The sequence below is a fragment of the Mirounga leonina genome, unplaced genomic scaffold, assembly GCF_011800145.1.
Source record: "Mirounga leonina isolate KUSES-001 unplaced genomic scaffold, KU_Mleo_1.0 Mir_153, whole genome shotgun sequence".
Classification (NCBI taxonomy): Eukaryota; Metazoa; Chordata; class Mammalia; order Carnivora; family Phocidae; genus Mirounga; species Mirounga leonina.
Window position 1 is genome coordinate 30,184,669 of NW_023270387.1, and position 26,258 is coordinate 30,210,926.

At 38.0% G+C, this 26,258-nt stretch overlaps 1 pseudogene; it reads right to left on the reverse strand.

Annotated features, from left to right (window-relative positions):
* Positions 1–21,574: 21,574 nt before the first annotated feature.
* LOC118013116 lies at positions 21,575–22,109 on the reverse strand (annotated as a pseudogene).
* Between the last annotated feature and the right edge of the window lie 4,149 nt (positions 22,110–26,258).

The following is a 26,258-nucleotide window of genomic DNA, read 5'->3' on the forward strand; positions in this document are numbered from 1 at the left end:
TAAAGTAATGATCATAAAATTATTCACTAGAGTTCAGAAAAAGGTGGAGGACATCAGTGAGACCATTGACAAAAAGATAAAAAATAACATCACAGATGAAGAACTCAATAAATGAAATTAAAAATACAACTTGGATGGAATAAATAGTAGGCTATAGGAAGTGGAGGAACATATAAGTGATTTAGAGAATAGAGTAATGGAAAGCAATCAAACCAAACAGGTGAGAGACAAACAAATGCTATATAATGAGAATAGAGTTAGAGAACTCAGCGACACCATCAAGTGTAACAACATTCAAATTATAGGGATCCCAGAAGGAGAATGGGGAGGGGGGGGGCAGAAAATGTATTTGAAGAAATAATAGCTGAAAACTTCCCAAATCTGGGGAGAGAAACAAAGATGCAGATTCAGGACACACAGAGATTCCCCAACAAATTTAACCTGAGGAGGTCCACACCAAGACACATTAGTAATTAAAGGTCAAAAAATAGTAATAAGAAAAGAATTTTAAAGGCTGCAAGAGAGAAGAAGACAGTTACATACAAAGGAAACCCCTTAAGGCTATCAGCGATTTTTCAGCAGAAATGTTATGGGCCAGAAGGGAGTGGTACAACATATTCAAAGTGCTAAAAGGGAAAAATCTGCAGCCAAGAATATTCTATCCAGCAAAACTATCATTTAGAATAGAAGGAGAGATAGTTTCCCAGACAAACAAAAGTTAAAAGAATTCATGACCACTAAACCAGCACTACAAATAATGTTAAGGGGGACTCTGTGAGTGGAAAACAAAAACCATAAGTAAGAGTAAGAAAATTAGGCAGCACAAATGCCATATATATATACACATTTGTAAAATTCAGTCAAGAGAAGCACAAAAAATGCAATGTAAAATATGATACCAAATATCTGAAACCTGTAGGGGAGAATATTAATGAGTTTAAAATTTAGAGATCATCAGCTTAATATAGACTGCTATATGCAAATGTTATATATAAACCAAATGGTAACCACATATCAAAACCTGATAATATATATGCAAAAAATAAAGAGCAAGGAATCCAAGTATATCACTAACAAAAACCAGCAATCCATGAAAGAGACTAAGAGAAGCAAGGATCAGAGAAAAACTGCAAAAACAACCACAGAAAAGTAACAAAATGGCAATAAATACATATATATCAATAATTAGTTTGAATGTAAATGGACTAAGTGCTCAAATCAAAAAACATAGAGTGACAGAGTGGATAAAAAAAAAAAATAAGACCCAGGGGCACCTGGGTGGCTCAGTCATTAAGCGTCTGCCTTCGGCTCAGGTCATGATCCCAGGGTCCTGGGATCAAGCCCCACATCAGGCTCTCTGCTTGGCGGGAAGCCTGCTTCTCCCTCTCCCGCTCTCCCTGCTTGTGTTCCCTCTCTCACTGTGTCTCTCTCTGTCGAATAAATAAACAAAATCTTAAAAAAAAAAAAAAAAAGACCCATCTATATGCTGCCTAGAAGAAAGTCATTTCTCACCTAAAGAAACCTGCACATTTAGAGTGAGGGGATGAAGAAATATTTATCATGCAAATGGATGTCAAAAGAAAGTTGGAGTAGCAATACTTAGATAAAATAGACTTTAAAACAAAGACTGTAAAAAGAGACAAAGCAGGACACTATACAATAGTAAGTGGGACAATCCAACAAGAAGATATAACAATTGTAAATATTTATGCACCCCACATGAGAGCACCAAAATACATAGAACAGTTAATAACAAACATAAAGGAATGAACTGACAGTAATACAATGACAGTAGGGGATTTTAACCCCCCACTTACACCAATGGACAGATCATCCAAAAAGCAAATAAACAAAGAAACAATGACTTTGAATTATACACTGGGCCAGATGGATTTAATAGATATATTCAGAATATTCCATCCTAAAACAGCAGCACACACATTCTTTAAAAATGTGCAGAAACATTATCCAGAATAGATCACATATTAGGCCACAAAACAGACATCAACAAATACAAGAAGACTGAGGTTATACCATGCATCTTTTCTGACCACAACACTATGAAACTAGAGGTCAATCAACCACAAGAAAAAATTTGAAACAGCAACAGACACATAGAGGTTAAACAACACACTACTAAATGATGAATGGGTCAACAAAGAAATCTAAGAAGAAATTGAAAAATACATAGAATCAGAGAGGGAGACAAACCACGAGAGACCCTTGACTCAGGGAAACAAGTTGAGGGTTTCAGAAGGGGAGGTGGGTGGGGGGGATGTGTCAACTGGGTGATGGGTATTAAGGAAGGCATGTGATGTGATGAGTACTGGGTGTTACATGCAACTGATGAATTATTGAACACTACATCTGAAACTAATGAGGTACTATATGTTGGCTAATTGAATTTAAATTTAAAAAAAAAGAAAAAATATATAGAAACAAATGAAAATGAAAATACATGGTCCAAGACCTTTGGGATACAACAAAAGTGGTCCTAAGAGAGAAGCATATAGAGATACAGGCCTACTTTAGGAAACAAGAAAAATCTCAAACAACCTAACCTTACATCTAAAGGAGCTGGAGAAAGAACAACAAAGCTTAGGCCAGCAGAAGAAAGGAAATAATAAAGAGCAGAGGAAAATAAATGATATAAAAATTTTTAAAAAGCAATAAAACAGATCTATGAAACCAGGAGCTTATTCTTTGAAAAGAGCAACAAAATTGAAAAACCTCTAGCCAGATTTTCAAAAATAAAAATAAAGAACTCAAACAAACAAAATCACAAATGAAATAGGAACAATTACCAACACCATGGAAGTACAAATAATTTTAAGAGAATATTTTGAAAAACTATATACCAACAAATAGGAAAACCTAGAAGAAATGGATAAATTCCTAGAAACACATTATCTAACAAAACTGAAGCAGGAAGAAATACAAAATTTGAAGAGACTGATTACCAGCAAGGAAATTGAATCAATAATAAAAAAAACTCCCAATAAACAAAAGTCCAGGACCCCACAGCTTCACAGATGAATTCTACCAAACATTTAAAGAGTTAATACCTAGGGACACCCAGGTTGCTCAGTCAGTTAAGCCTCTGCCTTTGTCTCAGATCATGATCCCAGGGTCCTGGAAGAGAGCCCCATGTTGGGCTCCCTGCTCAGTTGGCAGCCTGCTTCTCCCTCTCCCTTTCCTCCTCCCCCAACTTGTGCTCTCATTTTTGTGCATGCGCTCTCTCTCTCTCAAACAAACAAAATTTTTAGAAAAACAGTTAATACCTATTCTTGTCAAACTAGTCCAAAAAATAGAAGCAAAATTTCTAAATTCATCCTATGAGGTCAGCATTACCTTGATGCCAAAACCAGGTAAAGACTCCCACTAAAAAAGGGAACTACAGGCTAATATCTTTGATGAATATAGATGCAAAAATCCTCAACAAAATACTTGGAAACCAAATCCAACAATATATTTAAAAAAATCGAAAACTATGATCAGGTTGTATTTATTCCCAGTATGCAAGTGGTTCAATATTCCCAAAGCAATCAACATGATACATCACATCAATAAGAGAAAGGATAAAAACCATATGATTATTTCAATAGATGTAGAAAAAATATTTGACAAAGTATAACACCCATTCATGATGAAAGCCCTCAACCAAGTAGGTTTAGAGGGAACATACCTCAACATAATAAAGGCCTTCTATGAAAAACTGACAACAAACATACTCAATGGGGAAAAGTGAGTTTTCCCCCAAAGGTCAGGAACAAGACAAGGTTGTCCACTCTCACCACTTTTATTCAACATAGTACTGGAAGTCCTAACCATAGCAATTAGACAACAAAAACAAATAAAGACATCCAAACTGGTAAGGAAGAAGTACAACTATCACTATTTGTAGATGACATGATAATATATATAAAAAACCCTAAAGACTCTACCAAAAAAAAACCCAAAAAACAAACAAACAAAAAAACCTACTAGAACTGGTAAATGAATTCAGGAATGACATAGGATAAAAAATCAATACACAGAAATCCATTGCATTTCTATACACTAAGAATAAAGTAGCAGAAAGAGAAATTAACAATCCCATTTACAATAGGACAAAAAGTAATAAAATAACCTAGGAATAAACTTAATCAAAGAGGTGAAAGAAGACCTGCTCTCTGAAAACTATAAAATACTGATGAAAGAAATTGAAGACAAAATAAAGAAATGGAAAGATATTCCATGCTCATGGATTGGAAGAAAAAATATTGTTAAAATGTCCATACCACCCAAAGCAATCTACAGATTTAATGCAATCCCTATCAAAATACCAAAAGCATTTTTCACATAACTAGAATAAACAATCTTAAAATTTATGTGGGATCAGGAAGACCCTGAATAACCAAAGCAATCTTGAAAATGAAAAACAAAATTAGAGGTATCACAATTCTGGACTTCAAGTAATATTGCAAAGCTATAGTAATCAAAACAGTATGGTATTGGCACAAAAATAGACACATAGATCAGTGGAACAGAATAGAATACCCACCCCAATAAACCCACAATTGTATATTCTATTGATCATCCACAAAGGAGGCAAAAATATGCAATGGGAGAAAGATAGTCTCTTCAACAAATGTTTTAATAACTGGACAGCAACATGTAAAAGAATGAAACTGGACAACTTCCTTATGCCACATAGAAAAATAAACTCAAAATGTATTAAGGACCTAAATGTGAGACCTGAAACCATAAAAATCCTAGACCATAAAAATCCTAGAATAGAGCACAAGCAGTAATTTCTCTGACATTGGTCACAGCAACATCTTTCTAGATATGTCTCATGAGACAAGGGAAATAAGTGCAAAAATAAACCATTGGGACTACATCAAAATGAAAAGCTTCTGCACGTGAAGGAAACAACCAATAGAACTAAAAGATGACCTATGGAATAAAATAATATATTGCAAATGACTTATCAGATAAAGGATTAGTATTCAAAATATGTAAAGAACTTATACAACTTAACACCCAAAATCATCATCATCATCATCATCATCCAATTAAAAAACAGGCAGAAGACATGAACAGACATTTTTCCAAAGAAGACATATAGATGGCTAACAGACACATGAAAAGATGCTCAACATCACTCATCATCAGGGAAATGCACATCAAAACTGATGAGATAATTTCTCACACCTATGAAGATGGCTAAAATCAGAGGCTTAAGAAACAACTAGTTTTGCTGAGGACATGGAGAAAAAGGAACACTCTTATACTGTTTATGGGAATGCAAACTGGTGCAGCCACTGTGAAAAAGAGTATGGAGCTTTCTCAAAAAGTTAAAAATGGAACTACTCTATGATCCAGTAATTGCACTACCTGGTATTTATCCAAAGAATAAAAAATATTCATTTGGAGTGATGGAAGCCCATAAGTGTCCATTGATAGATAAATGGATAAAGAATATGCGGTATATATATACACACACAAAGGAATATTATCCAGTCATAAAAAAGAGTGAAATTTTGCTATTTGCAACAACATGGATGGAACTAGAGAATGTAATGCCAAGCAAAATAAGCCAGTCAGAGAAAGACAAATACCATATGAGTTCATTCATATGTGGAATTTAAGAGACAAAATAAATGACCAAAGGAAGAAAAGAAAAGGGACAAACCAAAAAAGAGACTCAACTATAGAGAACAAATAGAGGGTTACCAGAGGGTAAGTGGGTGGGAACATGTATGAGCTAGGTGAAGGACACTCATCACTTATCTTGATGAGCACTGAGTAACAAATGGAATTGTTGAATAGCTATGTTTTATACCTGAAACTAGTACAACACTGTATGTTAACTGCAATGTAATTAAAATTTTAAAAATGGCCTCCCTTGTCAAGATAATTCTTATCTTCCTTCTTTCTGCTGGTTATGCAAACTGCAACAAGTGGGACATGTATCAGAGATCCCCCTTCAGGGTCTTGACTTCATTTTAAATGAGGCTTTTTTGTTTGTTTTTTTTTAACTCATTTTTACAAAAGTCACTCACTAAATAATGCTCCCACACAACTGAAGTATCTATCAGAGCACTTAGGGTATTCAGAGAATGCCTGGTAGGAACTAGTAACATTATGATACTTCGAGGATCTTTTTTTCCCCCTCCAAGAACTTTCCCACTCAACTTCAGAACAGTCTGAAATAAAGATTTCTCCAGTGAAGAAGTGGAGCCATGGCAGGATCTTTGAATTTTACAGCATTGGGATAGCTTACTATGATAATTATACATAGAAACTGCTCCAAAGACCAGAGAACAGCAAGAGAACCATCAATGACAGACAATGAAATCAGTCACGTGCATGAGGGCCAGGATAGTGGGGTTTTTCCTTCCCTGGAAGAGTGGAACAGTCAATTGCTGGAGCTCAGGACAATACACACATGTTAACCAGATCAAACTCTGGGATTGGCACCACAGTAAAGAGAGGAGAAAAGACAGTCCCATTTTTATGATTCAGTGCTTGAGGGCCAGAAGGAAGTATGTGTAACATGCAGTAGTAGACTGAATGAAGAGATCAAGTCCTATCCCTAGAATATGTAAATGTTACTTTATGGAGAAAAAGATTCTTTGCTGATGTGATTGAATTAAATATTTTGAGATTGAGAGATTATTTTGGATTATCTGGGTGGGCCCTAAATGTAACCACAAGTGTACTTATAAGGGAGAAACAGAAGAGCCTTGACACAAATTGCAGAGAAGGCAATGTGACTGAGGCAGAAATTGAAGTGGTGCAGCCACAAGTAAGAAATGCTGGTAGTCACCAGAAGACTTAAGAGATAAGGTATGGATTCTTTCTTAGAGTCTCTGGGAGGAGTACATCCCTTCAACACCTTGATTCCGCCCAGCGAAAATTATTTGGCATTCCGGTCTCCAAGTTGGTGTTAGTTTGTTATAACAACCACAGGAATCTAATACAGATGCCTACCATGTATGAAAACCTGTAACAAGTGCTTCGCATATATTCATCAATTGTTGGCACAACTGCAATTTTAAGTTCTATTGTTGCATGATTAATTTTTAGAAATATGAGGGACACCTGGATGGCTTAGTTGGTTAAGTGTCTGCCTTTGGCTCAGGTTGAGATCTCAGGGTTTTGAATCAAGTCCAGAGTGGGGCTCCCTGCTCAGTGGGGAGTCTGCTTCCTCTCCTCCCTCTGCCCCTCTCTCCACTTGCGTTCACTCTCTCTCTCTCAAATAAATAAATAAACAAAATCTTTAGAAATATAAAACCTTAGACAAAAAGATGCTATATAACTCACCCAAACTTCTTGGTAGGTGGCCTAGATTGGGGCAAGTGTACAAATAAATAGAATATAAGGTCAACTCTTTCCTTGTAAATTTTAGTTATTTATTGACAGAGAGAGAGGGAGAGCACAAGCAAGGGGAGCGGCAGGCAGAGGGAGAGGGAGAAACAGGCTCCCTACTGAGCAGAGAGTCCATTGTGGGGCTCTATCCCAGGACCCTGGGATCATGACCTGAGCCAAAGGCAAACACTTAACCACCCAGGCACCCCTAGGTCAACTCTATGTCTCTTTTGTTTTCCAATGCCAAGGTCACATAAAGAGATGCTTAATACGTGTTCATTAAATTAATAAAGTTATATAAAGGGCATAAAATAAAAAAAAAATAGTGTTCCAGGGATTTTAAGGGAAAAGGAAATTAGAGAAGGCTTGGAGAGACTGAAAAGATATCATAGAAGAAGTGGAGAATATATAGGAGATGGAACTGTGAAGGGAGAGATGGGATGGTGGAGAGGAAATTTCAAAAGAGCACCTCCACTGTGCAGTGAAAACTCTTGTTAGGCCAAGCCTAAGTCTGCCTTGTTTGTCTTCCCAAGTGATTCATCCCTGCCTCTCTTCCTGGACTTAGCTCAAGCTGCTTCCTCTTTGGGGGAACCCTTATTTTTCTGGGTTGTCTCTTCAACTCTGGCCTTTCCTCAAGTCTCAGTCTAAAGCTAAGAAGTCTTCCCAGACACATGCACTTCTCCAGTTCTTCCTCTCAAAAGTGCCTCATATACACCTTGGTGGCCCAGTCAGTTGAGGGACTGACTCTTGATTTCAGCTCAGATCATGATCTCATGGTCCTGGAATGGAGCCCCATATCAGGCTCCACACTCATCAGGGTGTCTGCTTGAGGTTCTCTCTCCCTCTGCCACTCTTGCTTGTGCTCGTTCTCTCTGTCTAAAATACATGAACCTTAAGAAAAAAGTGCCCCATATGAATTAGTCTAGAACTCCCCAGCCTAACTCAACTGACTCAGAGCCACACTAATTAAAATTAGTCTATACATGCCTTAAGACTGTTATTATGGGTCACTCATGTATCAGGACACAAAATATGGATTCAGAAATGGTTCAGAATTGATGGGCTAAAGCCAGGAATTATAAAATTACACATTAATTCATTTGACCAATTTATTCCAGAGCTAATGACAGTTTCTGTAGGAACATGTACACAAAACACATGCCCTTCCCCCACAACCTGCTCCCTTTAAGGAAAGAGGTCACAGTCTTACTCAGACCTGCCATTGTAGTGTGAAAGCAGCCATGAGCAATATATAAATAATGTGTAATAGAGTAATAACTTTGTTCCAAAAAAACTTTATTTAACAAAACAGGTAATTGATCCATGGGTTTGCTGATCCCTGAACTAAGTTATAAGTCATTGAAAATTGGACGATATGGGGATAAAGTGATGAAAGGATGGACATAGCTATGGAAAGAGAGAAAGTTTAAGTTTCCAAAGATAATCAGTAATTCTTATTAAGCACTCAAAATGAAGTAAATGCTTAATGACATTTCTCTCCTTGAACTCTTTCAGAGATTCTCCATTATTTATAGAATAAAGACCAAAAATATCTGTCTGGCACTGAAAATTGGCATTTTGATTGGAAGTGGCTATGTGAGATAGGATTATGACTAACCCTTATCTCACTTCTTTATTTGTTTTGTTTATTTGTTTGCTTGTTTTTGTTTTTTAAGATTTTATTTATTTATTTGACAGAGAGAGAGAGCACACAATCAAGGGGAGGGGCAGGCAGAGGGAGAGGGAGAAGCAGGCTCCCAGCTGAGCGGGGAGTCAGATGCAGGGCTCAGGGCTCAATTGCAGGACACTGGGATCATGACCTCAGCTGAAGGCAGACGTTTAACAGACTAAGACACCCATGGACCCCAAAGCTTCTGTATTTGTAATGTAAGATAGAATAAAATTATAAATTTACAAGAATGACACCAAATATAAAATGAGTAAGAATAAAGATGAGAGCAATAAATGGATGAGAGTATGTGAGGCAATGGCTGCTTGAGAAGCTTTGTTTCTTAGGCAAGGAATGGGGTTGATAGGAACTAGTTTTAAGGTCTGAAGTTTCATAGGGTAATAGATGAAAAGTAGTGGGATAAATTGAGTTGAATCTAATTTCAATATTTTGTTTTCTCTATAAAACATGGCCATATCATCAATTTTTCCTTATTTTTCATTTTATTTATCAAAAATTTCCTGGTTAAAAAATGCAATAATAAAATGGCTAGTAGCATGAGTTACAAAATGTTGGGATCAACTCCTGGTTATTTCATTATATATGGATCCTATGCAATTTGTTTAAATTCTCCAACTTAAGGTTGTTGGGTTTTTTTTTCCAATTATAATTTTTTCTTCTTATTGCTGTGAAGATTATTTGAGGTAATGCTTATAAGGAACTAGAACAATGGCAGGCTCCCAGTACTCACTTAATATATGGCTGTGGCTTATAATTATAATTATTATTAATTACTGGGTCCTCCATGAGATTCTTTGGAGATTTTTCAAAAGAATAGGAGGCTATGAAGGTTGCTGAGGACTTACCTCAAGGCAGCAGGTCCTCCACAGTTTTGAAGACTGCTGCTGAGTTGGTTATGTCAATGATTCTAATTACAGTATTTTTTCCACTGTGCTAACCCTGTAGGATCACAGCAAAGCAAATATGAGAATAATAAAGCTAAAAATTTATTGGGAACTGAGATGAGTCTTTTTCTAAATATTTCTTGGGCACAGAATGAAGGTCTTAGGGAATTTTCTTTAACTCATTCTCCGTTATTATTTCACTAATAAGCTTGTAGATCAGGTAGAAAAAATAAATTACCCCCAGTTTTGTAAGGAAACCAAGGCTCACAGGGTTTAGACAAGTTGCAAGGATTTAATCTTACCCATTTCCTGTAAGGATTTAAAATCACCCAGACTTGGAGTCTATTTCTTCCTTCTCTGAAAATCCAAGGTCCTAGAGCAGGGATTTTTTCTTATGGACCCAGTGAAGTTATCTTGATAGTATCATATGTTCTACAGAAGGAGAGGGATGGGCAGAAATTCTATACACAGAAATCTCAGGTTGTAATTGGAGGAGATTTTTCTCCCAACTTTGAGACCATGGGTGGGGGCACATTCCTGACAGCTGGTTTTAGCTTAAAGCTGAGGCCCAGAAGTGGAAGATCTGCTGGGGCATGTGCAGTGTCCTCTTGGTCCTCTCTCTTTCTCTACTCCTTGTCTTCATCTTTGAGAGTGAGTCAAGGCCTTGAACTGCTCCTAAGATGATAAATGAGTAAGCTCAGAACAGAAGTTCCCCTACCTTATCAGTCACCTCTCAAGTGGAGATAGCAGTGAGGCCTGACTAGCAATGAATCCTCCTAACAAGATGCTCCTCGACATGTAGACACTTTAATGAGCCTGCCCAGATCTGTTGCCTGACACCAGGGCAGAGGGAGAGAGAGAATAATGAGATGTCTCTGTCACAGGGACAGGGAGAAATAATGCACATGGTCAGAGGGACAGTTAATTCAACTAAAATATAAACCTCTTGTCAGGAATCAATTACTCCTTGGTGATGGCAGGTTGATTGATTGGCAGGGGCTGGAGGTGGAGACCAGAGGGAAAGGAGAGAGGTTGTATGGAGTGAAAGAGAGGGGACACTCACCACAGGGTTCTATAGCAGGCTCAATTGTGCTCATAGCACCCCCTTCAGGAAAGCTTTATTGACCAACTCTATTATAAAGAGTAACTTTAGCCTTTTGGGATTGTAGCCATGGAAAATCCTCCACAATTTTTATAATTTATTATTCTGCTTCCAACACTTGACCTTGCCTAGTAGGAGTGGATGATAAAGGTAGATTCTCAGTCTAAATAATAATCCTCAAGAAGACAATTCTCCTACTTCCCTAGAGAATCCATTTTAGTGATACCAAAAGCCCTGAAATATTTGCCAAAAAGTGAGATTATATTCAAATAAATGGAAGATTATTTTTCTGATCCTGAGCATTTGAATGCTGATGGGTCAATTGAGAAATATTATGAAAACATAGGGCACTTGGAGATTGCAAAAGAAAAGAAATTGAAGAAGTGAAGATCACGGCATGTGGGGGAGAACATGGTGGTTCAGAGTTTGGATTCTAGGGTGGATTTCTGGCTCTCAGTCCCAACTCTGTTGCTGTGTAAACTTGGAAAAATTATTAAGCCTTCTGTGCCTTGGTTTCTTCATCTTTAAAATATGGAAGTATATGCTTAGGGTTGAGGATGCAATGATATGTGTCAAAAGCTAACTACACAAACAATGATTTTGACTTAATAGGAGAAAGATGGTTTATATTTGGGGGAGAAATAATAATAAAAAAAATTCATGAAAATTCATAAACCTCCAACCCTGTCCTAGTTTATTCAGGCTGGTATAACAAAATATATGATAAACTGGGTGACTCAAACAACAAACATTTATTTCTCACAATTATGGAGTCTGGGGAGTCCAAAATTAAAATACCAGCAGATTTTATGTCTGATGAGGGCCTGCTTCTTGGTCACAGATGGCTGTCTTTTAGCTGTGTCCTCACATGGCAGAAGGGGCAAGGAATATTTTCTATAAAGAAACTAATCCTATTTGGGAGAGTTCTATCTTCATGAGCTAATGAAGGCCCCACAAACTAATAGCATCACATTAGGGATTAGATTTCAACACATAAATTTTGGAAAGACATAAACATATCATCCACAGCAAACTCTCACCTCTCACTTGAGATGTTGCAAAAGTGCCTGTCTGATTACTTTTATTTTCAATGAGAAGTGAACCCATTTTATCTGCTAACACTGGGGATGGGATGAGGATACAAAATGGTTAACAAGGAGAAGAATGTGTAAAATAGACATTATGGAAGTGATAGAGTAAAGTTGTCTGAGAAACATGGTAAGATAGTAAACTGTGTTGGGGTAGTAATCATAAATATGTAGTGATATTAAAAGTATAGACAAACAAAAAGGCATATTTGGTATCTAAAGGTTGGTGTTGAGCAAAGAAACTACAATGCAGTGAGGATGGGACAAGAAAGTTGAATTTTTCTGTAAGGAACACATTTAAAGTATTTAATGAAGAAAATAAAATTTACAAGGACCAGATAGATGGATGGATGGATGGGCAGATGGACAGACAAATGTATAGATAGCCAAAACCAATGGACAGCAGGTCTTAATGAGAGTAAATAGTCATTACAACTAGGCTACTTGAGCTCATGTGGTAGAAGGAAAGGATATGGTCAGAGTGGGCTATTTGAATTCATGTTGAAGATGCAACAGAGTTTGATGATGACAAAGTGTGGGGCATGACCATGGGTGTGGCTGTGAAGTTGAGAAAAGATCCCTAGAGATGAAAAAGTTAGGGTTGAGAGGCCAGGTTTTCATGTTTAGGTGTTCACATGGGTAGTGAAAGCCTCAAGATGACAGAACTAGAGGAGAGAGGGACTGTGAATGGGTGCTGGCATCTTCAATAAGGATAGGGATAAAGGAATAGGAGGCCAGTGGGTGACTATAACTTGGAGGGAGGGTATTGGGTCCCTACAGAACCTGATGGCAGCAGCCTTAAAGGAGGGTGCAAGTATCCCCCTAACAGCAACAACAATTGTCCCTTGTCCTCCTACACCTCCCCCCTAATCACTACTTTCCTCTCACAGATGCTGGTTTTGACTTCTTGTTTATTGTGCCTTGTTCTCTAGTGTTGTGGTAGTATCAGGAAACACTATTTTACAAAATGCAAATGCATTCAGTTTGCTGCCTCATTTACAAAGATAATTTTCCCATTAAAATCATCTTTGTCTTAATATTCTTACTAACTTAGAAATTACCTATCTCTTAAGCATTCATTATTATTTTTTTCTATATATTTCCCATTAGATTTTACATGATTTGGACTTTATACTTTTTAAACAATTGATAGTCTGGAAACAAACATCTAATTACCAATGGATGAGAATCTTCCCAGCTCAAATTCCTCTCAGAGTAGTAGTAGGTTAATGTGTTATCTTAAAGATCTTGTAGTCCTTGTAAACTAAAACATTACTTGAACTCTAATGTGAGATTTATAAGATAACTGAAGGAAAGATTTCCCTGCAGGAAAGATTTGTAGCAGCCTATAATCTAATTTTCATGGTCACTATGGTAGGACAGCATCTTCCTTGCTTATCTTCTGGAGGTCAGCACCCTTATCACAAGCTATTATATTTAGGCTATAAATAAAGAACCATTTGTGGCAGAGGCCCTAGCTTAGGTGACATGTCTTCACTTTTACAAAGTGCTGAGATGCAGAATCCCAGAGCAAAAGGTACAGTGTCTTCTTTAATCTTTGTATCTTAGTGGTTTAGACACAGTGATAATAATAAGAGCTACAATGTATTGACCATTTATCTTCAGAGCACTAAAGAAACACTTAACATGCATTCTTCTTCTTCTCCTTCTTGTTTTCATTTTTCTTTTCTCCTCTTTCTTCCTCTTCTTTTTCTTCTTCTTCCTTTTCTTCTCCTCCTCCTCCTCCTTCACCATTATTATTATTGTTAGTGTTACTAGTGAGAACACTTAATATCTATTTCTTTAGCAAATTTCCAGTGTACAATGCAGTATATTAATTATAGTCACCATACAATACATAAAAGCCCCAGAATTGATTCATCCTGCATAATTAAAACTCTGTAACCTTTAATCAACATCTCCCTATTTCTCCTACTTTCCAGTCCCACTGTTCAACTGTCTGCATCTGTGAGTTTGACTATTTTAGATTCCATGTGTAAATGAGATCATGAAGTATTTGTATTTCTCTGTCTGGCTTATTTTACTTAAATAATGTCCTCTAAGCTCATCCAAGCTGTCTCAAATGGCAGAATTTCCTTCTCTTTTTAGGCTGAATAATATTCATTGTATGTGCATACCACATATTATTTATCCATTCATCTGAGAAAGGACACTTGGGTTGTTTCCACATGTTGGATATTGTGAATAATTACATACGCGCACATTTAGTTCTCACATCATCCCTTCAGGTAGGTATTTCAATATTCTTTGCTTTGGAGATAAGGAAACTGAGGCATGAAATATTTTAAGCAGGTGCTCAGACCCCACAGTTAGTAAAGTGAAGAACCCAGGAGATTTAGATCAGAAATGGAGACAGGCTTCTGTCTCCAATCCCAGTTTTTTCCCTACATTCTACTTGTGAAGGTGATCATACACTGGTATGAGAAGCTGAAGATTTTAAGTAAGAAGGGGGTTGTGAATGCCATTTCCCCAACCTTTTCCTTGGCTGAATCCATGGGAAAACCCTACTTGTGGCGGTAAGCTGTTTGTGCAAAGTTGGTGATCTAGTTTTCTCATTCTAAGAGGAGATGAGAATGTGTGTCTCTTAGCAGCCAGAATGTCTGTGCCCACCAATTCATTAATTCAAGGACCTTTCTATGTCCACAGCCACCCAAAGGCAAATAGGTTGCAATTTGGGTGATCCCTACAGGTCCTGAGGTCCTAGAAGTGATAAATGTTTCCACTCCAGTATCCTTTCAGGCAATAAATGATGGTTCTGTTTGTCAAAGATCCCAGTGAAAAAGCCTCAGCTTAGAGTTAATATTAAAGAAAAGTAGAAATGCTCCTTCCTAAGCCTGAATGAATATCACATTGCTTAGAACCCTAGTGAGGAATGACATTTTCTTCCTTCATCTTTGTCTTGACACCCCAACTATCCCCAGGTTCTCATGAGAGCTTACCCAGCCCCCTTTCTTCTTGTCAACTTGTGGAAAGCTCTTTAAGTCCCACTTTTGCTATCAAAAGGTGTTTATGTCCCCAGAGGCTGAGGAGGATATTTGCTTATCTCCTTTCCTCAACTTCACCTGGTTTGAAAATGAAACATATGTATGCCTCACTTCCCCTACTTCTTACCTCTCTCATACTCCACTCTGGGGAAGTTTCCTAGGAACCTCTGCATGCATATCCTTCCCTTTATTTTGTAGACAGTCCTGTTAACCTCACAGCCTTTCCCTAGGACCCTCTGGCCCCTGGATTGCCAGCTCTAAAGCATTCATAGGACCAAGATTCCTCACTGAGACCTGACACAGACCATGCTCAGAAGAGGTGAGATGCAAGCATTAAGCTTAGTCAGTATATCCAGCTTGTCCAGCCATATATGGGAATCTGGTTCCCATTCTTGGAGATGAGCAATGACCTTGATTTTTTGTGACCCCCAATCTACTGGCACAATTCTGCCAAAATTATCTTTCTAATTTTTCAGGCTACTTTTTTGGACAAAAATCTTCAACAAGAGTAATTAAGAAATAAATGGAGTACTACCATGGACTGAATTTTTTTCTCCTGATACCATCTCCTTTAATGCTCAATATTTGCACAAAATCACAAGCCAATAAGTGGTAACTGTGATTGTGGTACCTGCATTTTTATCCCAAATTTGTAGGAATTTTAAAGCATGATCTGCATATACTGACAAGGAAAAGAAGCAGTGACATAGTATTCTTAGCAAGTAATAGTAAATTAAAATGTAGAATAGTATATCATTAAAAGTTTAAAAATCCAAAATCAATAGCAAAAAATATTTTTTTATTGACAAGTGGGCATAGGAACTGAACAGACATTTTTACAAAGAAAACATACAAATGACCAATAGGTACATAACAATGTACTCAACATCACTAATCAACAGGGAAATGCAAATCAAAACCACGATAAGACAACACCTCCCATCTGTTAATGGCTATTAAGAAGACAAGAGACAAGTGTTGGTGAGGATGTGGAGGAAAGAGAACCCTTGTGCACTGTTGGTGGGGATGCAAATTGTTTCAGTAACTATGGAAACCATAAGGAGGCTCCTCAAAAAATTAAAAATAGAACTATAATTTACTCCAACAATTTCACTTTTGGATATAGGAATCAAAATTACTATCTTGAAGGGATATCTGCATTTACATGTTCATTGAACCATTATTTACAACAATCAAGACATGAAAACAATCTCAGTGCTTATTGATGGATGAATTGTTAACAAAAAAGAAAGAAAGAAAGAAAGAAAGAAAGAAAGAAAGAAAGAAAGAAAGAAAGAAAGAAAGAAAGAAAGAAAGAAAGAAAGAAAGAAATCATAGATACAGAGAACAGATTGGTGGTTGCCAGAGATGGGGCTGTAGGGGTGGGCAAATGGATAAAGGTAGGCAAAAGGTAAGAACTTCCATTTATAAAATAAATAAGTTCTGGAAATGTAATGCACAGTGTAGTGACTATAGTTGAAAATACACTATTTTATATTTGGAAGTTGCTAAGAGAATAGATCTTAAAAGTGCTCATCACAAAAAGAATGAAATTGTGAAAGATGATAGATATTAACAAAAATTATGTGGCAATCATTTCACAGTAGATACATATATTAAATCATTATGTTGTATATCTAAAACTAATACAATGTTATATGTCAATCATATCACAATAAAACTGTGAAAAATAAATAAAAGATCCATAAAACCTATCATCTGTCAGTATCTGTACTGTAGTCATGTCTCTGCCTAGATCTGTGCTTGCCCAGATGTCGGAAAGGGTGCACTTGACTGCAATACAAATACCCAAACCACTCCTGCAGAGCGGAATTTTGAATAATGCAATAATGAGGCAGATGATTGGTGAAGACTCCTTTAGATTTGTTGGGGCTCAGGGAAGTCTGCCCTAACGTATGTCACAGTGACATATTGATTATTTTGAATTAAAGTAACTTAAGAAATAGCCAGTGCAAGAACACCCTGACTCCCCCTTGTGCAAGGATGCCCATATAAGCAAACTTGTTACTTTTATTAATTTACTATTCCAGTCCAAATTCTGTTTAGAATTTCTTACTAATTGAAGTTCCCAAACATAAATTTTCTTTGTCCTATCAATTCCTCACAAATTTACTGTTTCTTTGTCTAAAAAGTATAAAAGCAGGCTGCTGGGGCACCTGGGTGGCTCACTCATTAAGCATCTGCCTTCGGCTCAGGTCATGATCCCAGGGTCCTGGGATCAAGCCCAGTATTGGGCTCCCTGCTTGGTGGGAAGCCTGCTTCTCCTTCTCCCGCTCCCCCTGCTTGTGTTCCTGCTCTCGCTGTGTCTCTCTCTGTCAAATAAATAAATAAAATATTAAAAATAAAAAATAAAAGCAGCCTGCCTTGAACTCTTCTATGTCCCATATTTATGCGATTGCTATATGTATGGATTAAATTTGATTTTCTCCTTTTATCTGTCCAATGTCAATTTAATTCTTAGACCAGCCAGAAGAATATTGAAAGATAAAGAATTTTTTTTTCTCTCCAACAAGTTTTAAATCATAATTTAACCTAGACTAGGAAGGGAGTGGTTATTGACTGAAAAAAAAATTGAGAACAGGCACAATTAGACTCAGGGCTCAAGTGATGTCATCAGCATCCCATCTCTCTCCCTCTCTCCATGCCTTGCTTAACTAATACTCTGTGCTGATATTATTTTCAGACAGACTCTTTGATATGGAAAATAAAAACAGAAAGCCAAAACTGAGTACTGGCACCTCCAGCCTTAGGTGGCCCTCTCAGGTCATGCTGAATCTCCAAGTAGTAGCAGATGAGTTCAGAGAGATAATGGGTAGAGAGAGCAGATATTATTAATGCAGCCTTGTAGGTCATGTCAGGGCCTTAGATGTAATTCTAAATACATTGGGAAAGCATGAGAGGGTTTTAAGCACAGGTGAGAACAAAACTGTTGCATATGTTTAAGGACCCTTTTATCTGTTATGTTGAGTCTGGATTGCTGGGTGTCAAGAATGGTTGGAGAATAATGATTGAGGAAGCCATTGCCACAGTTTGTGAGAGGGGACCACTTGGGCCAGGGTGATGATAGTGGAAATAGGTATGGACAAAATCAAGAAATAAATATTTCCCAGAAGACTCATGGATTGACTATGCAATGCGAGGGATAGAAACAAACAATGGAAACCAGGATGACTAAAGTGGAGAAAAAAAAAAAGTTCTTGCCTAATATAGCTTCTTTCTCTAATATTTCCCTCCTTCTTCAAAATCCTACAAAGCTCAGTGTCTAAACTATTAAACAGCAAGTGTACAGCCCTGGACTGGAGACAGGGAGGGAAGAGATCATGAAAACAGTGCTCCCAAGGGCTTTGCAATATAGGTGGAAAGGCAAAATTGAACATTGCAGGCAGAATTTCATTGACATCTAGTTCGCTCTAAGTCAGCCTGAGGTAAGAATAAAGGAGAGCTGGGGTGGAGAGAAGTTTGGAGAATTTAGAAGATCTGAAAAAGCTCCATGGAGCAGAAGGGAAATGAGCTGAACCCATAAAGATGGGAAAGGTTTGGATAGGTGGAGTAGGTCCTCAAGATAGAAGGGGTAGAGAGAGATGGGTCCTCAAGGTAGGAGGCAAAGATCAAGTAAAGGCTGGAATCAAGATAGAGGCTGGATTAATTTGCATTAAGAAAAGAGCTGGTGAAGTAGTTTGATGTGCATAAAGGATAAGAGCTCTAGAGTTAGACCTGGGTTTTCATCCCAGCTCAGACACAATCCTAATCTGTGATCTGGGACAGTCTCCAAACACAGGAGAGTTTCAGCCAAAGAGGATAAAAATGTCCATCTTTAAAATAGCATAGGTAATGCTCTTGAAATGAGTGTGGAACTTAAGACCTTTGATCAATGCTGACTATTAATATTGGAAATATAGTGTAAGACAAACGTAAGAACATAGATTTTGGAGTTAGAAGTACCTGTTGACCACCAGAGTCATTGCTACGTATCCTGGGAAGCTTTAAGCTGGTGTGCTGGTTCAGGCAATAGAAAACTCACAAGACCTTTCAAACAGACTAAAATAAAATTCAAGAAATTAGATATACAGGTGTTAGAAGACAGATGGGAGAAAAAGTAGATACTAAGGTAACCTAGATATTCAGAACTTAAAAAGAACTGTTATTCCTAGTCTTTGGGGAACAAAATAGAAGTGGCATTACAGAATTCAGGAGTCAGAAAGAGGTACCATCTGTCAGGTGCTGAAAACTTTGAGGGTTTGCCAATTATCTGATTCTCAGAACTGTGGAGGTCTAACTCATACTAGGGTTAAGACGTCTAAGAAAAAACTTGTGTCTTGGATCCTAAGACATCACATGTAGCTAATGCCCTGATTTGTGTCCTGAGAAGTACTAAGGAGGCCAAAGGTAAGGAGCTGCACTCATGGATTGCTGCTGCAAAATGACAATAGGAACCAGAACAGAGAGACCCTTCCCATCCTGCATTCTCCAGTCACATTCCAAGGCCTCTCATTGCCAGGACCTAACTGAAAGTCAGCTGATAGGTATCTATAAAAATGTAGTTTGAAAACTTTCAGCCCTACCATTACAGAGCAGACTATGCAAGGGTGCTCTAGGTTGAGAGTTTGTAGTCAGCACAAGTAGTTTGTTTTCTTCTTTGTATCATGGGGATAATACCTTAGTTGCAAGAATTAGAAGTTGTTAAAAAGGAAACCACAGGCCCAAAATGTAGCCATTTGTCCTAGGCCACATCACCAAACCAGAGCATAATACCTAGTCTAATTACAGTTTCAACCTCCCCCAGAAATTGTAGTCTTCACTGGTCAGTCAGAAATTTTCTGGTCAGCACCATTTAGATGCTGTCACATGGGCCCTCCCTATCACTCAAAGGAATATGAGGTAATCCACCTAAAAAGATACTTTTGTCCCCAAAAGATGACTACATCTGAAATAATCCTTTTTTTTTTTCTGTTTATTACTTCCTTATCCTGCCTTTAATAACATTTTCCTTTATGTAGCCCTTTGGAGATGAGATGCTGCCCAATTCTTGAATTGACTACTAAAGTCAATTAGATAAAAATTTACTAGGTTGAATTTGTGTTATTTAACAAGATAAAGCAAGTATAGCATCCAGCAGAATGCCTGACCTGTGGTATAATCAATGGTATTATGATTGTCTGATCAACAATGCTTACGTTTGAATAGTTATTTAGAATTTTCTAAAGCATGCTTACATCTATTCTCACATTTAATACTCAGAACCCTCCTGGGAAAAGAAATAAATTTGGACACTAATTCTCATATTACTGAATGATCTATCATAGCTGCTAACTCAGGTAATAAATGTGTAAGCCCTGGTGCATTGCCATAGCCAACTGCCCCAACACAGGAAATCTTGAGGGGGCTGGACAAATCAAAAACACAGCTCCTGCCTGCGCTTGCCAACTCTGTTGTTGAGCAAACTCTGATAAACGTGTTGTAAGAGAAACCAATAACTCAAGAGATGAAGGTTTGAAAAAGAGGAAGGGAGAAATTTATTTTGGGTGTCCACTGCTGACGGGGGGTGGCAGTCGCAAGCTTTAACAACCAACCTCTCCACCTACATGATGGAGACCTAAAATTTATAAGGAGAGGTTCAAGGGGGTATGTGTTAGTAGGCAGAGAGCTTGTGTCACGAGTGGGGGTCTGTATGTGTCCCGCACATGATCATGGGCAGGGAAGGGGTCATGTAGGGGGTGGTCTTCTAGGCATTCTATTGCTATCAGGATTTTTCTGGGCTAGTGGTATTTCCAGTCATTGCAAAACACCTTCATCAATGCCTCAAGAAAATGCAAGAAGAAATAAGTATGGTGGGTTTTAGTTAGAGCATAAGTTAAGCAGTATTGTCTCTTTCTGGTTTTAACTTTTGGGGTCTATAGTTAAACAAGAGGGCTTACTAACATTCAAATTTTATTTTGTTTGTTTGTTATTAGAACAACTCAGCAAAATAAAATTCCATAGTTTCACACATACATCATAGGCCAAAAAATAAATAACTAAACAGCAACTTCATAGACAAAAGGGGAAAAAAAGAAGCCTTTTATCTTTGGCCTTTTTAACCATCTCATACAAACCAACTACTTATAGTACAGCTAAGTACATACAAAAATTTTACTGGAATGCTCGGAATAAGATTTTTTGTTGTTGTTGGTTTTGTTTTTTTACAAGTGTTTTTTTTTTCTTCTTCTTCTTATTTGAGGTTATAATGAACATGGTCACACCACAGTTAAAGTAAGAAGCAAGACAGAGAATGCTCTGAAGACTGGTTTGGTCATCCAAGATAATTAAAAATGGCAGACCACTAACAATGTGTACAAAGATACAAAATGTAAATAAAAAATAGAAACACATTTTCTTTTTAAAGTACTTTTAAGAAAAAGAGCAAGACCTTGGAAGTTTGGGTTCTTTTTCCTCCCCCACTGCAGATTCTCATTATGGTTTAGGGTGGCAGGGTGCATGTGTCCCCTGCTGTGGCGCTGGCCGCATGGGGCAGCGGGCAGGACTGTCCATTCCAAGGTGGACTGCATTTAGATTCTGACATGGGAAGCGGAGGGTGAATATGTCACGGAAGTGTTTGTTTTTGTTAAGTGTAACTTTTCGTTTTTTTGCTGTCTAGTCATCCTCATCAGTCTGCTTCTTGGTGTGGACATCGTTATCCTCATCATCTTCACCTGCCCGTGTGCCCATAGCTGTCTCAGCCTCCTGGTCTTCCTCTCTACCCTCTTCCTCACCATCGCCTTCCTTCTCTTATTCTTCCTCTGTTTGCTCCTCCCTTCTTCCTCTTCTTCATCTTCCTCTTTGTCAGCCTTCTGCTCCCCACTTTCCTCTTCAGCATTCCCATCATCATGCATGTCTCTTCCATTCTCACCCCTGCACAACTTCCTTTTTCTCCTGTAAGTCCTTGGTGGTGATTTCAGAGCTGGTGTCCACGGCTGTGTCTGACATGATGGGACAATCCAGTAATTCAATGTAGCAGAGTAAAAGGAAAGCGGGATTTGGAGGACTTTGATGATGAAGCTGCCGGAGTCTACAGTGGAGGTGGTTGCAGTGAGTGAGGAGCTGGACTGGAAACAATGCAACGTTGCTGTTTCAGAGCAGCCAGTGGGGTCAGATACGTTTTAAATTACGATGTCCTTTGACAGATGAATGGATAAAGAAGATGTGGTATATATATACAATGGAATATTATGCAGCCATCAAAAGGAATGAGATCTTGCCATTTGCAATGATGTGGATGGAACTGGAGGGTGTTATGCTGAGCGAAATAAGTCAATCAGAGAAAGACATGTATCATATGACCTCACTGATGAGGAATTCTTAATCTCAGGAAGCAAACTGAGGGTTGCTGGAGTGGGGGGGGTGGGCGGGATGGGGTGGCTGGGTGATAGACATTGGGGAGGGTATGTGCTATGGTCAGTGCTGTGAATTGTGCAAGACTGTTGAATCACAAATCTGTACCTCTGAAACAAATAATGCAATATATGTTAAGAAAAAAAAAAAGAAGAAGATAGCAGGAGGGGAAGAATGAAGGTGGGGAAATCAGAGGGGTAGACGAACCATGAGAGACGATGGACTCTGAAAAACAAACTGAGGGTTCTAGAGGGGACAGGGGTGGGAGGATGGGTTAGCCTGGTGATGGGTATTAAAGAGGGCACATTCTTCATGGAGCACTGGGTGTTATGCACAAACAATGAATCATGGAACACTACATCAAAAACTAATGATGTAATGTATGGTGATTAACATAACAATTAAAAATTAAAAAAAAATGATGATATCCTCCCTGGTGCTCTGGAACTCAGACCCTAGGAAAGAGGATTTCCTCATATAGGTAACAAATGTCAGTAGGAATAAGGGCTATTAGTCTCCAGAGTGAAATATAAATCTGCCTTTATCTGCATAGCCTGCTCTCACAAAGGGCCTCTCCTTTATCTTCCCCCAAATTAGAACATCATCCTTTGATTAAATCAATTACAAGTAACCTTGAAAAGCTAAGATATTGAACTACTATTATCTTCTAAAAAGAAAAAGCTCCACAAATTTATATATTTTATAAAATACATTGTCATAAACATGGATCAGGTAAGTTTTGCTACAGAAGTGGAAACTAGATCTGGAGCTTGTGGTATTGTGTGAGAAGGTAAACTTGAAAGTGGTGTTACTGTAGTAGATTCACAGGCTGGCAGAGTATAGCATAAAGCCAAAGGCATCAAGAGACGATAAGAAGGAGCCTCCAAAGAAACTCAGTAGTTCCCTAATAGGAGGAGCAAGCTCTGGAGACAAGCTCTGCCATTTCATTGATTGGAGCCAAACTTGTTTCAGGACTGAGTGACTCTTAAAATACCAGGCTGGGTCTGGATTTGACAGAAACTAAATCTAAGGAAGATATAATCTTCAATGTTCATTTGCTTGTTCTCTCCTGGAAATTTCTAAATGCAGCTCTGTATAACAAACCTGGAATATTGAGCTGAAACTTTGTGCTTGCAAAAACTCACATCTCTCTCTTGGGAACCTTGGAATGAGGACTTTGTGTGTGTGTGTGTGTGTGTGTGAGAGAGAGAGAGTTGTGGAGTGGGAAAGAGGAGGGGATGTGAAAGAAGGCAAAGGACAGGAACCATTTGTGCTTATTCCCTCTTTCCTCTTTTCTCTTAGCTATTGTAGGTATCATGGAGGAAGAATTTCCTCTGCCCTTTAAGTTCTCTCTAGATGGACTAAGAATCAACTTAACATGAGACAGATTAACAGGAGAAAATCAAATTTAATAGGATAAGTACAGGAAATCCACACAGACATGAAATTCTAGATTGTCAGGCAACATGTTGCTTATATGAGCTGAGGAGAGGGGTAGGCGTCTGAGGATACAAAGGGGAGAAAGACCATTAGCAGGAAGGTGAGAAGAGATGTTTGGAAAACAAAGATTGCTCTATGATGTAGATAATTATCTTAGGTAAAGAGGAATCTCTGTTAATAGTTTTTCCTGGTATAAGCAAGCAGTTGAGGATATGGTAAAGAGGTATTCCTGAATCTTCGGGGTTTTTTTTGTTTTTAAACTCAAAATAGCATTCATGCCAAAGTGACCCATCTTGGGGTGACCTGCTCCTACATAGGGGAAGATAAATAATTTTTTCTCTACCTTTCTAGGTTCTTGTTTGAGATCCCCCTCACCCCACCCCTTTAAAAAAAAAAAAACAGCTTTACAGGAGAAAAACCAACAAAAGGTTTAATAACATGTATCCCCTATGTACATGGGAGAGACCCAGGAAAACTGAGCAACTTTCTCAAATGGTGGCATAAGCCACCACTTCAAACACCATCCCTAGTTAAAAAAAAAAAAAAAAATGTTGGAGGTAGGGAACCAGTTATGGGAGGCTACCAGGAAAAGCACAGTAAACAAGGGTAAATTATTACACAGATTTAGGCCCTTGCCTTTACTACTGATAAGACTTTCTAGAGATTTAGTCATCCTTCTCTTCCTGGTACAGGTAGGGGGACACCCTTGCAAATAAATATTTTTCTTATAAGTGTAAAAGTCTTTTACAAAAGGGTAACTTAGTTTTCAGAGCTTTTTTGTGTCTGCTACTTCTTAAAAAAATAACTAACTCAAGATAATTCTTATGTCAAAGAAGCATATTTTGGGTTGGCAAATTCTGCTCTCCTTCAAGAGATACCCAAGAAAACTGTGTAAATCTCTGAAATGGCTCAAGCCATCACCATAAACAGCATCTTTGGGTAAAAACAAAAGAAATATTTGCGTGGGGTAGTGTAAGGCCAATTAAGGGAGGTAATAAGGAAAGCACAGTAAACAAGGGTAAGGTTGTTGTACAGATTTAAGTCATTACCTTTACCGTGGACAAGATTCTCTTGTGATTTAGAGTCTTCCTTTTCTTCTTGGTAAAAAGAGAGGGAGACACCCTTACAAATGGAGATTTCCCTTATAAATGTAAATTTATCTTACAAAAGTATAACTTCTAATCAGTTTTCAAAGCTTCTCTGGTGTCTGTTATTATTTATTAAATGATGTACAATGTAATATTACTCAGTCATCAGAAAGGATGAATACCCATTATTTGCATCGACATGGATGGAACTGGAGGAGACTATGCTAAGTGAAATAAGACAAGCAGAGAAAGACAATTATCATATGGTTTCACTCATATGTGGAACATAAGGAATAGCACAGAGGACATTAGGGGAAGGAAGGGAAAACTGAAGGGGGGGAAATCAGAGGGGGAGATGAACCGTGAGAGACTATGGACTCCAGGAAACAATCTGAGGGTTTCAGAGGGGAGGGGGGTGGGGGGATGGGTTAGCCCAGTGATGCGTATTAAGGAGGGCATGTATTGTAACGAGCACTGGGTGTTATACACAAACAATGAATCATGGAACACTACATCAAAAACTTATGAAGTACTGTATGGTGACTTAACATAATAAATTAATAAATAAATAAATTAATTAATTAATTAAAAATAAATAAATATCTGCATGATAGGTAACATGGTATGAACTAATCTGATCCTAAATTAAATTCATGGAGAAAAAGAACAATAGGATTAATAATAAATTGCTTAATAATAATAAACAAAAAATGATGTAATAGTTTATTTTTTTCTTATTTCTTTTTCTGTTTGTTTTTTTCAACTTTTGTTATTTAAAAGTAACCAGCTCAAGATACTCCTTATTCAAAAAGGCAAATCCTGGGGTGGCAAGTTCTGCTCCCCTTCACTGCCTCTATGTTATTGTCTCTAGTCAGTGTCCATTCAGAAAATGTTATGGGGCACCTGGGTGGCTCAGTCAGGTAAGCAACCAACTCTTAGCTCAGCTCAGGTCTTGATCTCATCAAGGTAGTGAGTTCAGGCCCTGCATTGGGCTCCATGCTGGGTGTGGAACCTACTTTAAAAAAAATGACATATTTGGGGTGCCTGGTGGCTCAGTCAGTTAAGCATCTAACTCTTGATTTTGGCTCAGGTCATGATCTCAGGGTCTTGAGATCAAGCCCCATGTTGGGCTCTGCAGAGAGCATGGACCTTGCTTAAGATTTTCTCTCTCCCTCTACCTCTACCCTTCTTTCCCTGCTCACACTCTCTCTCTCTA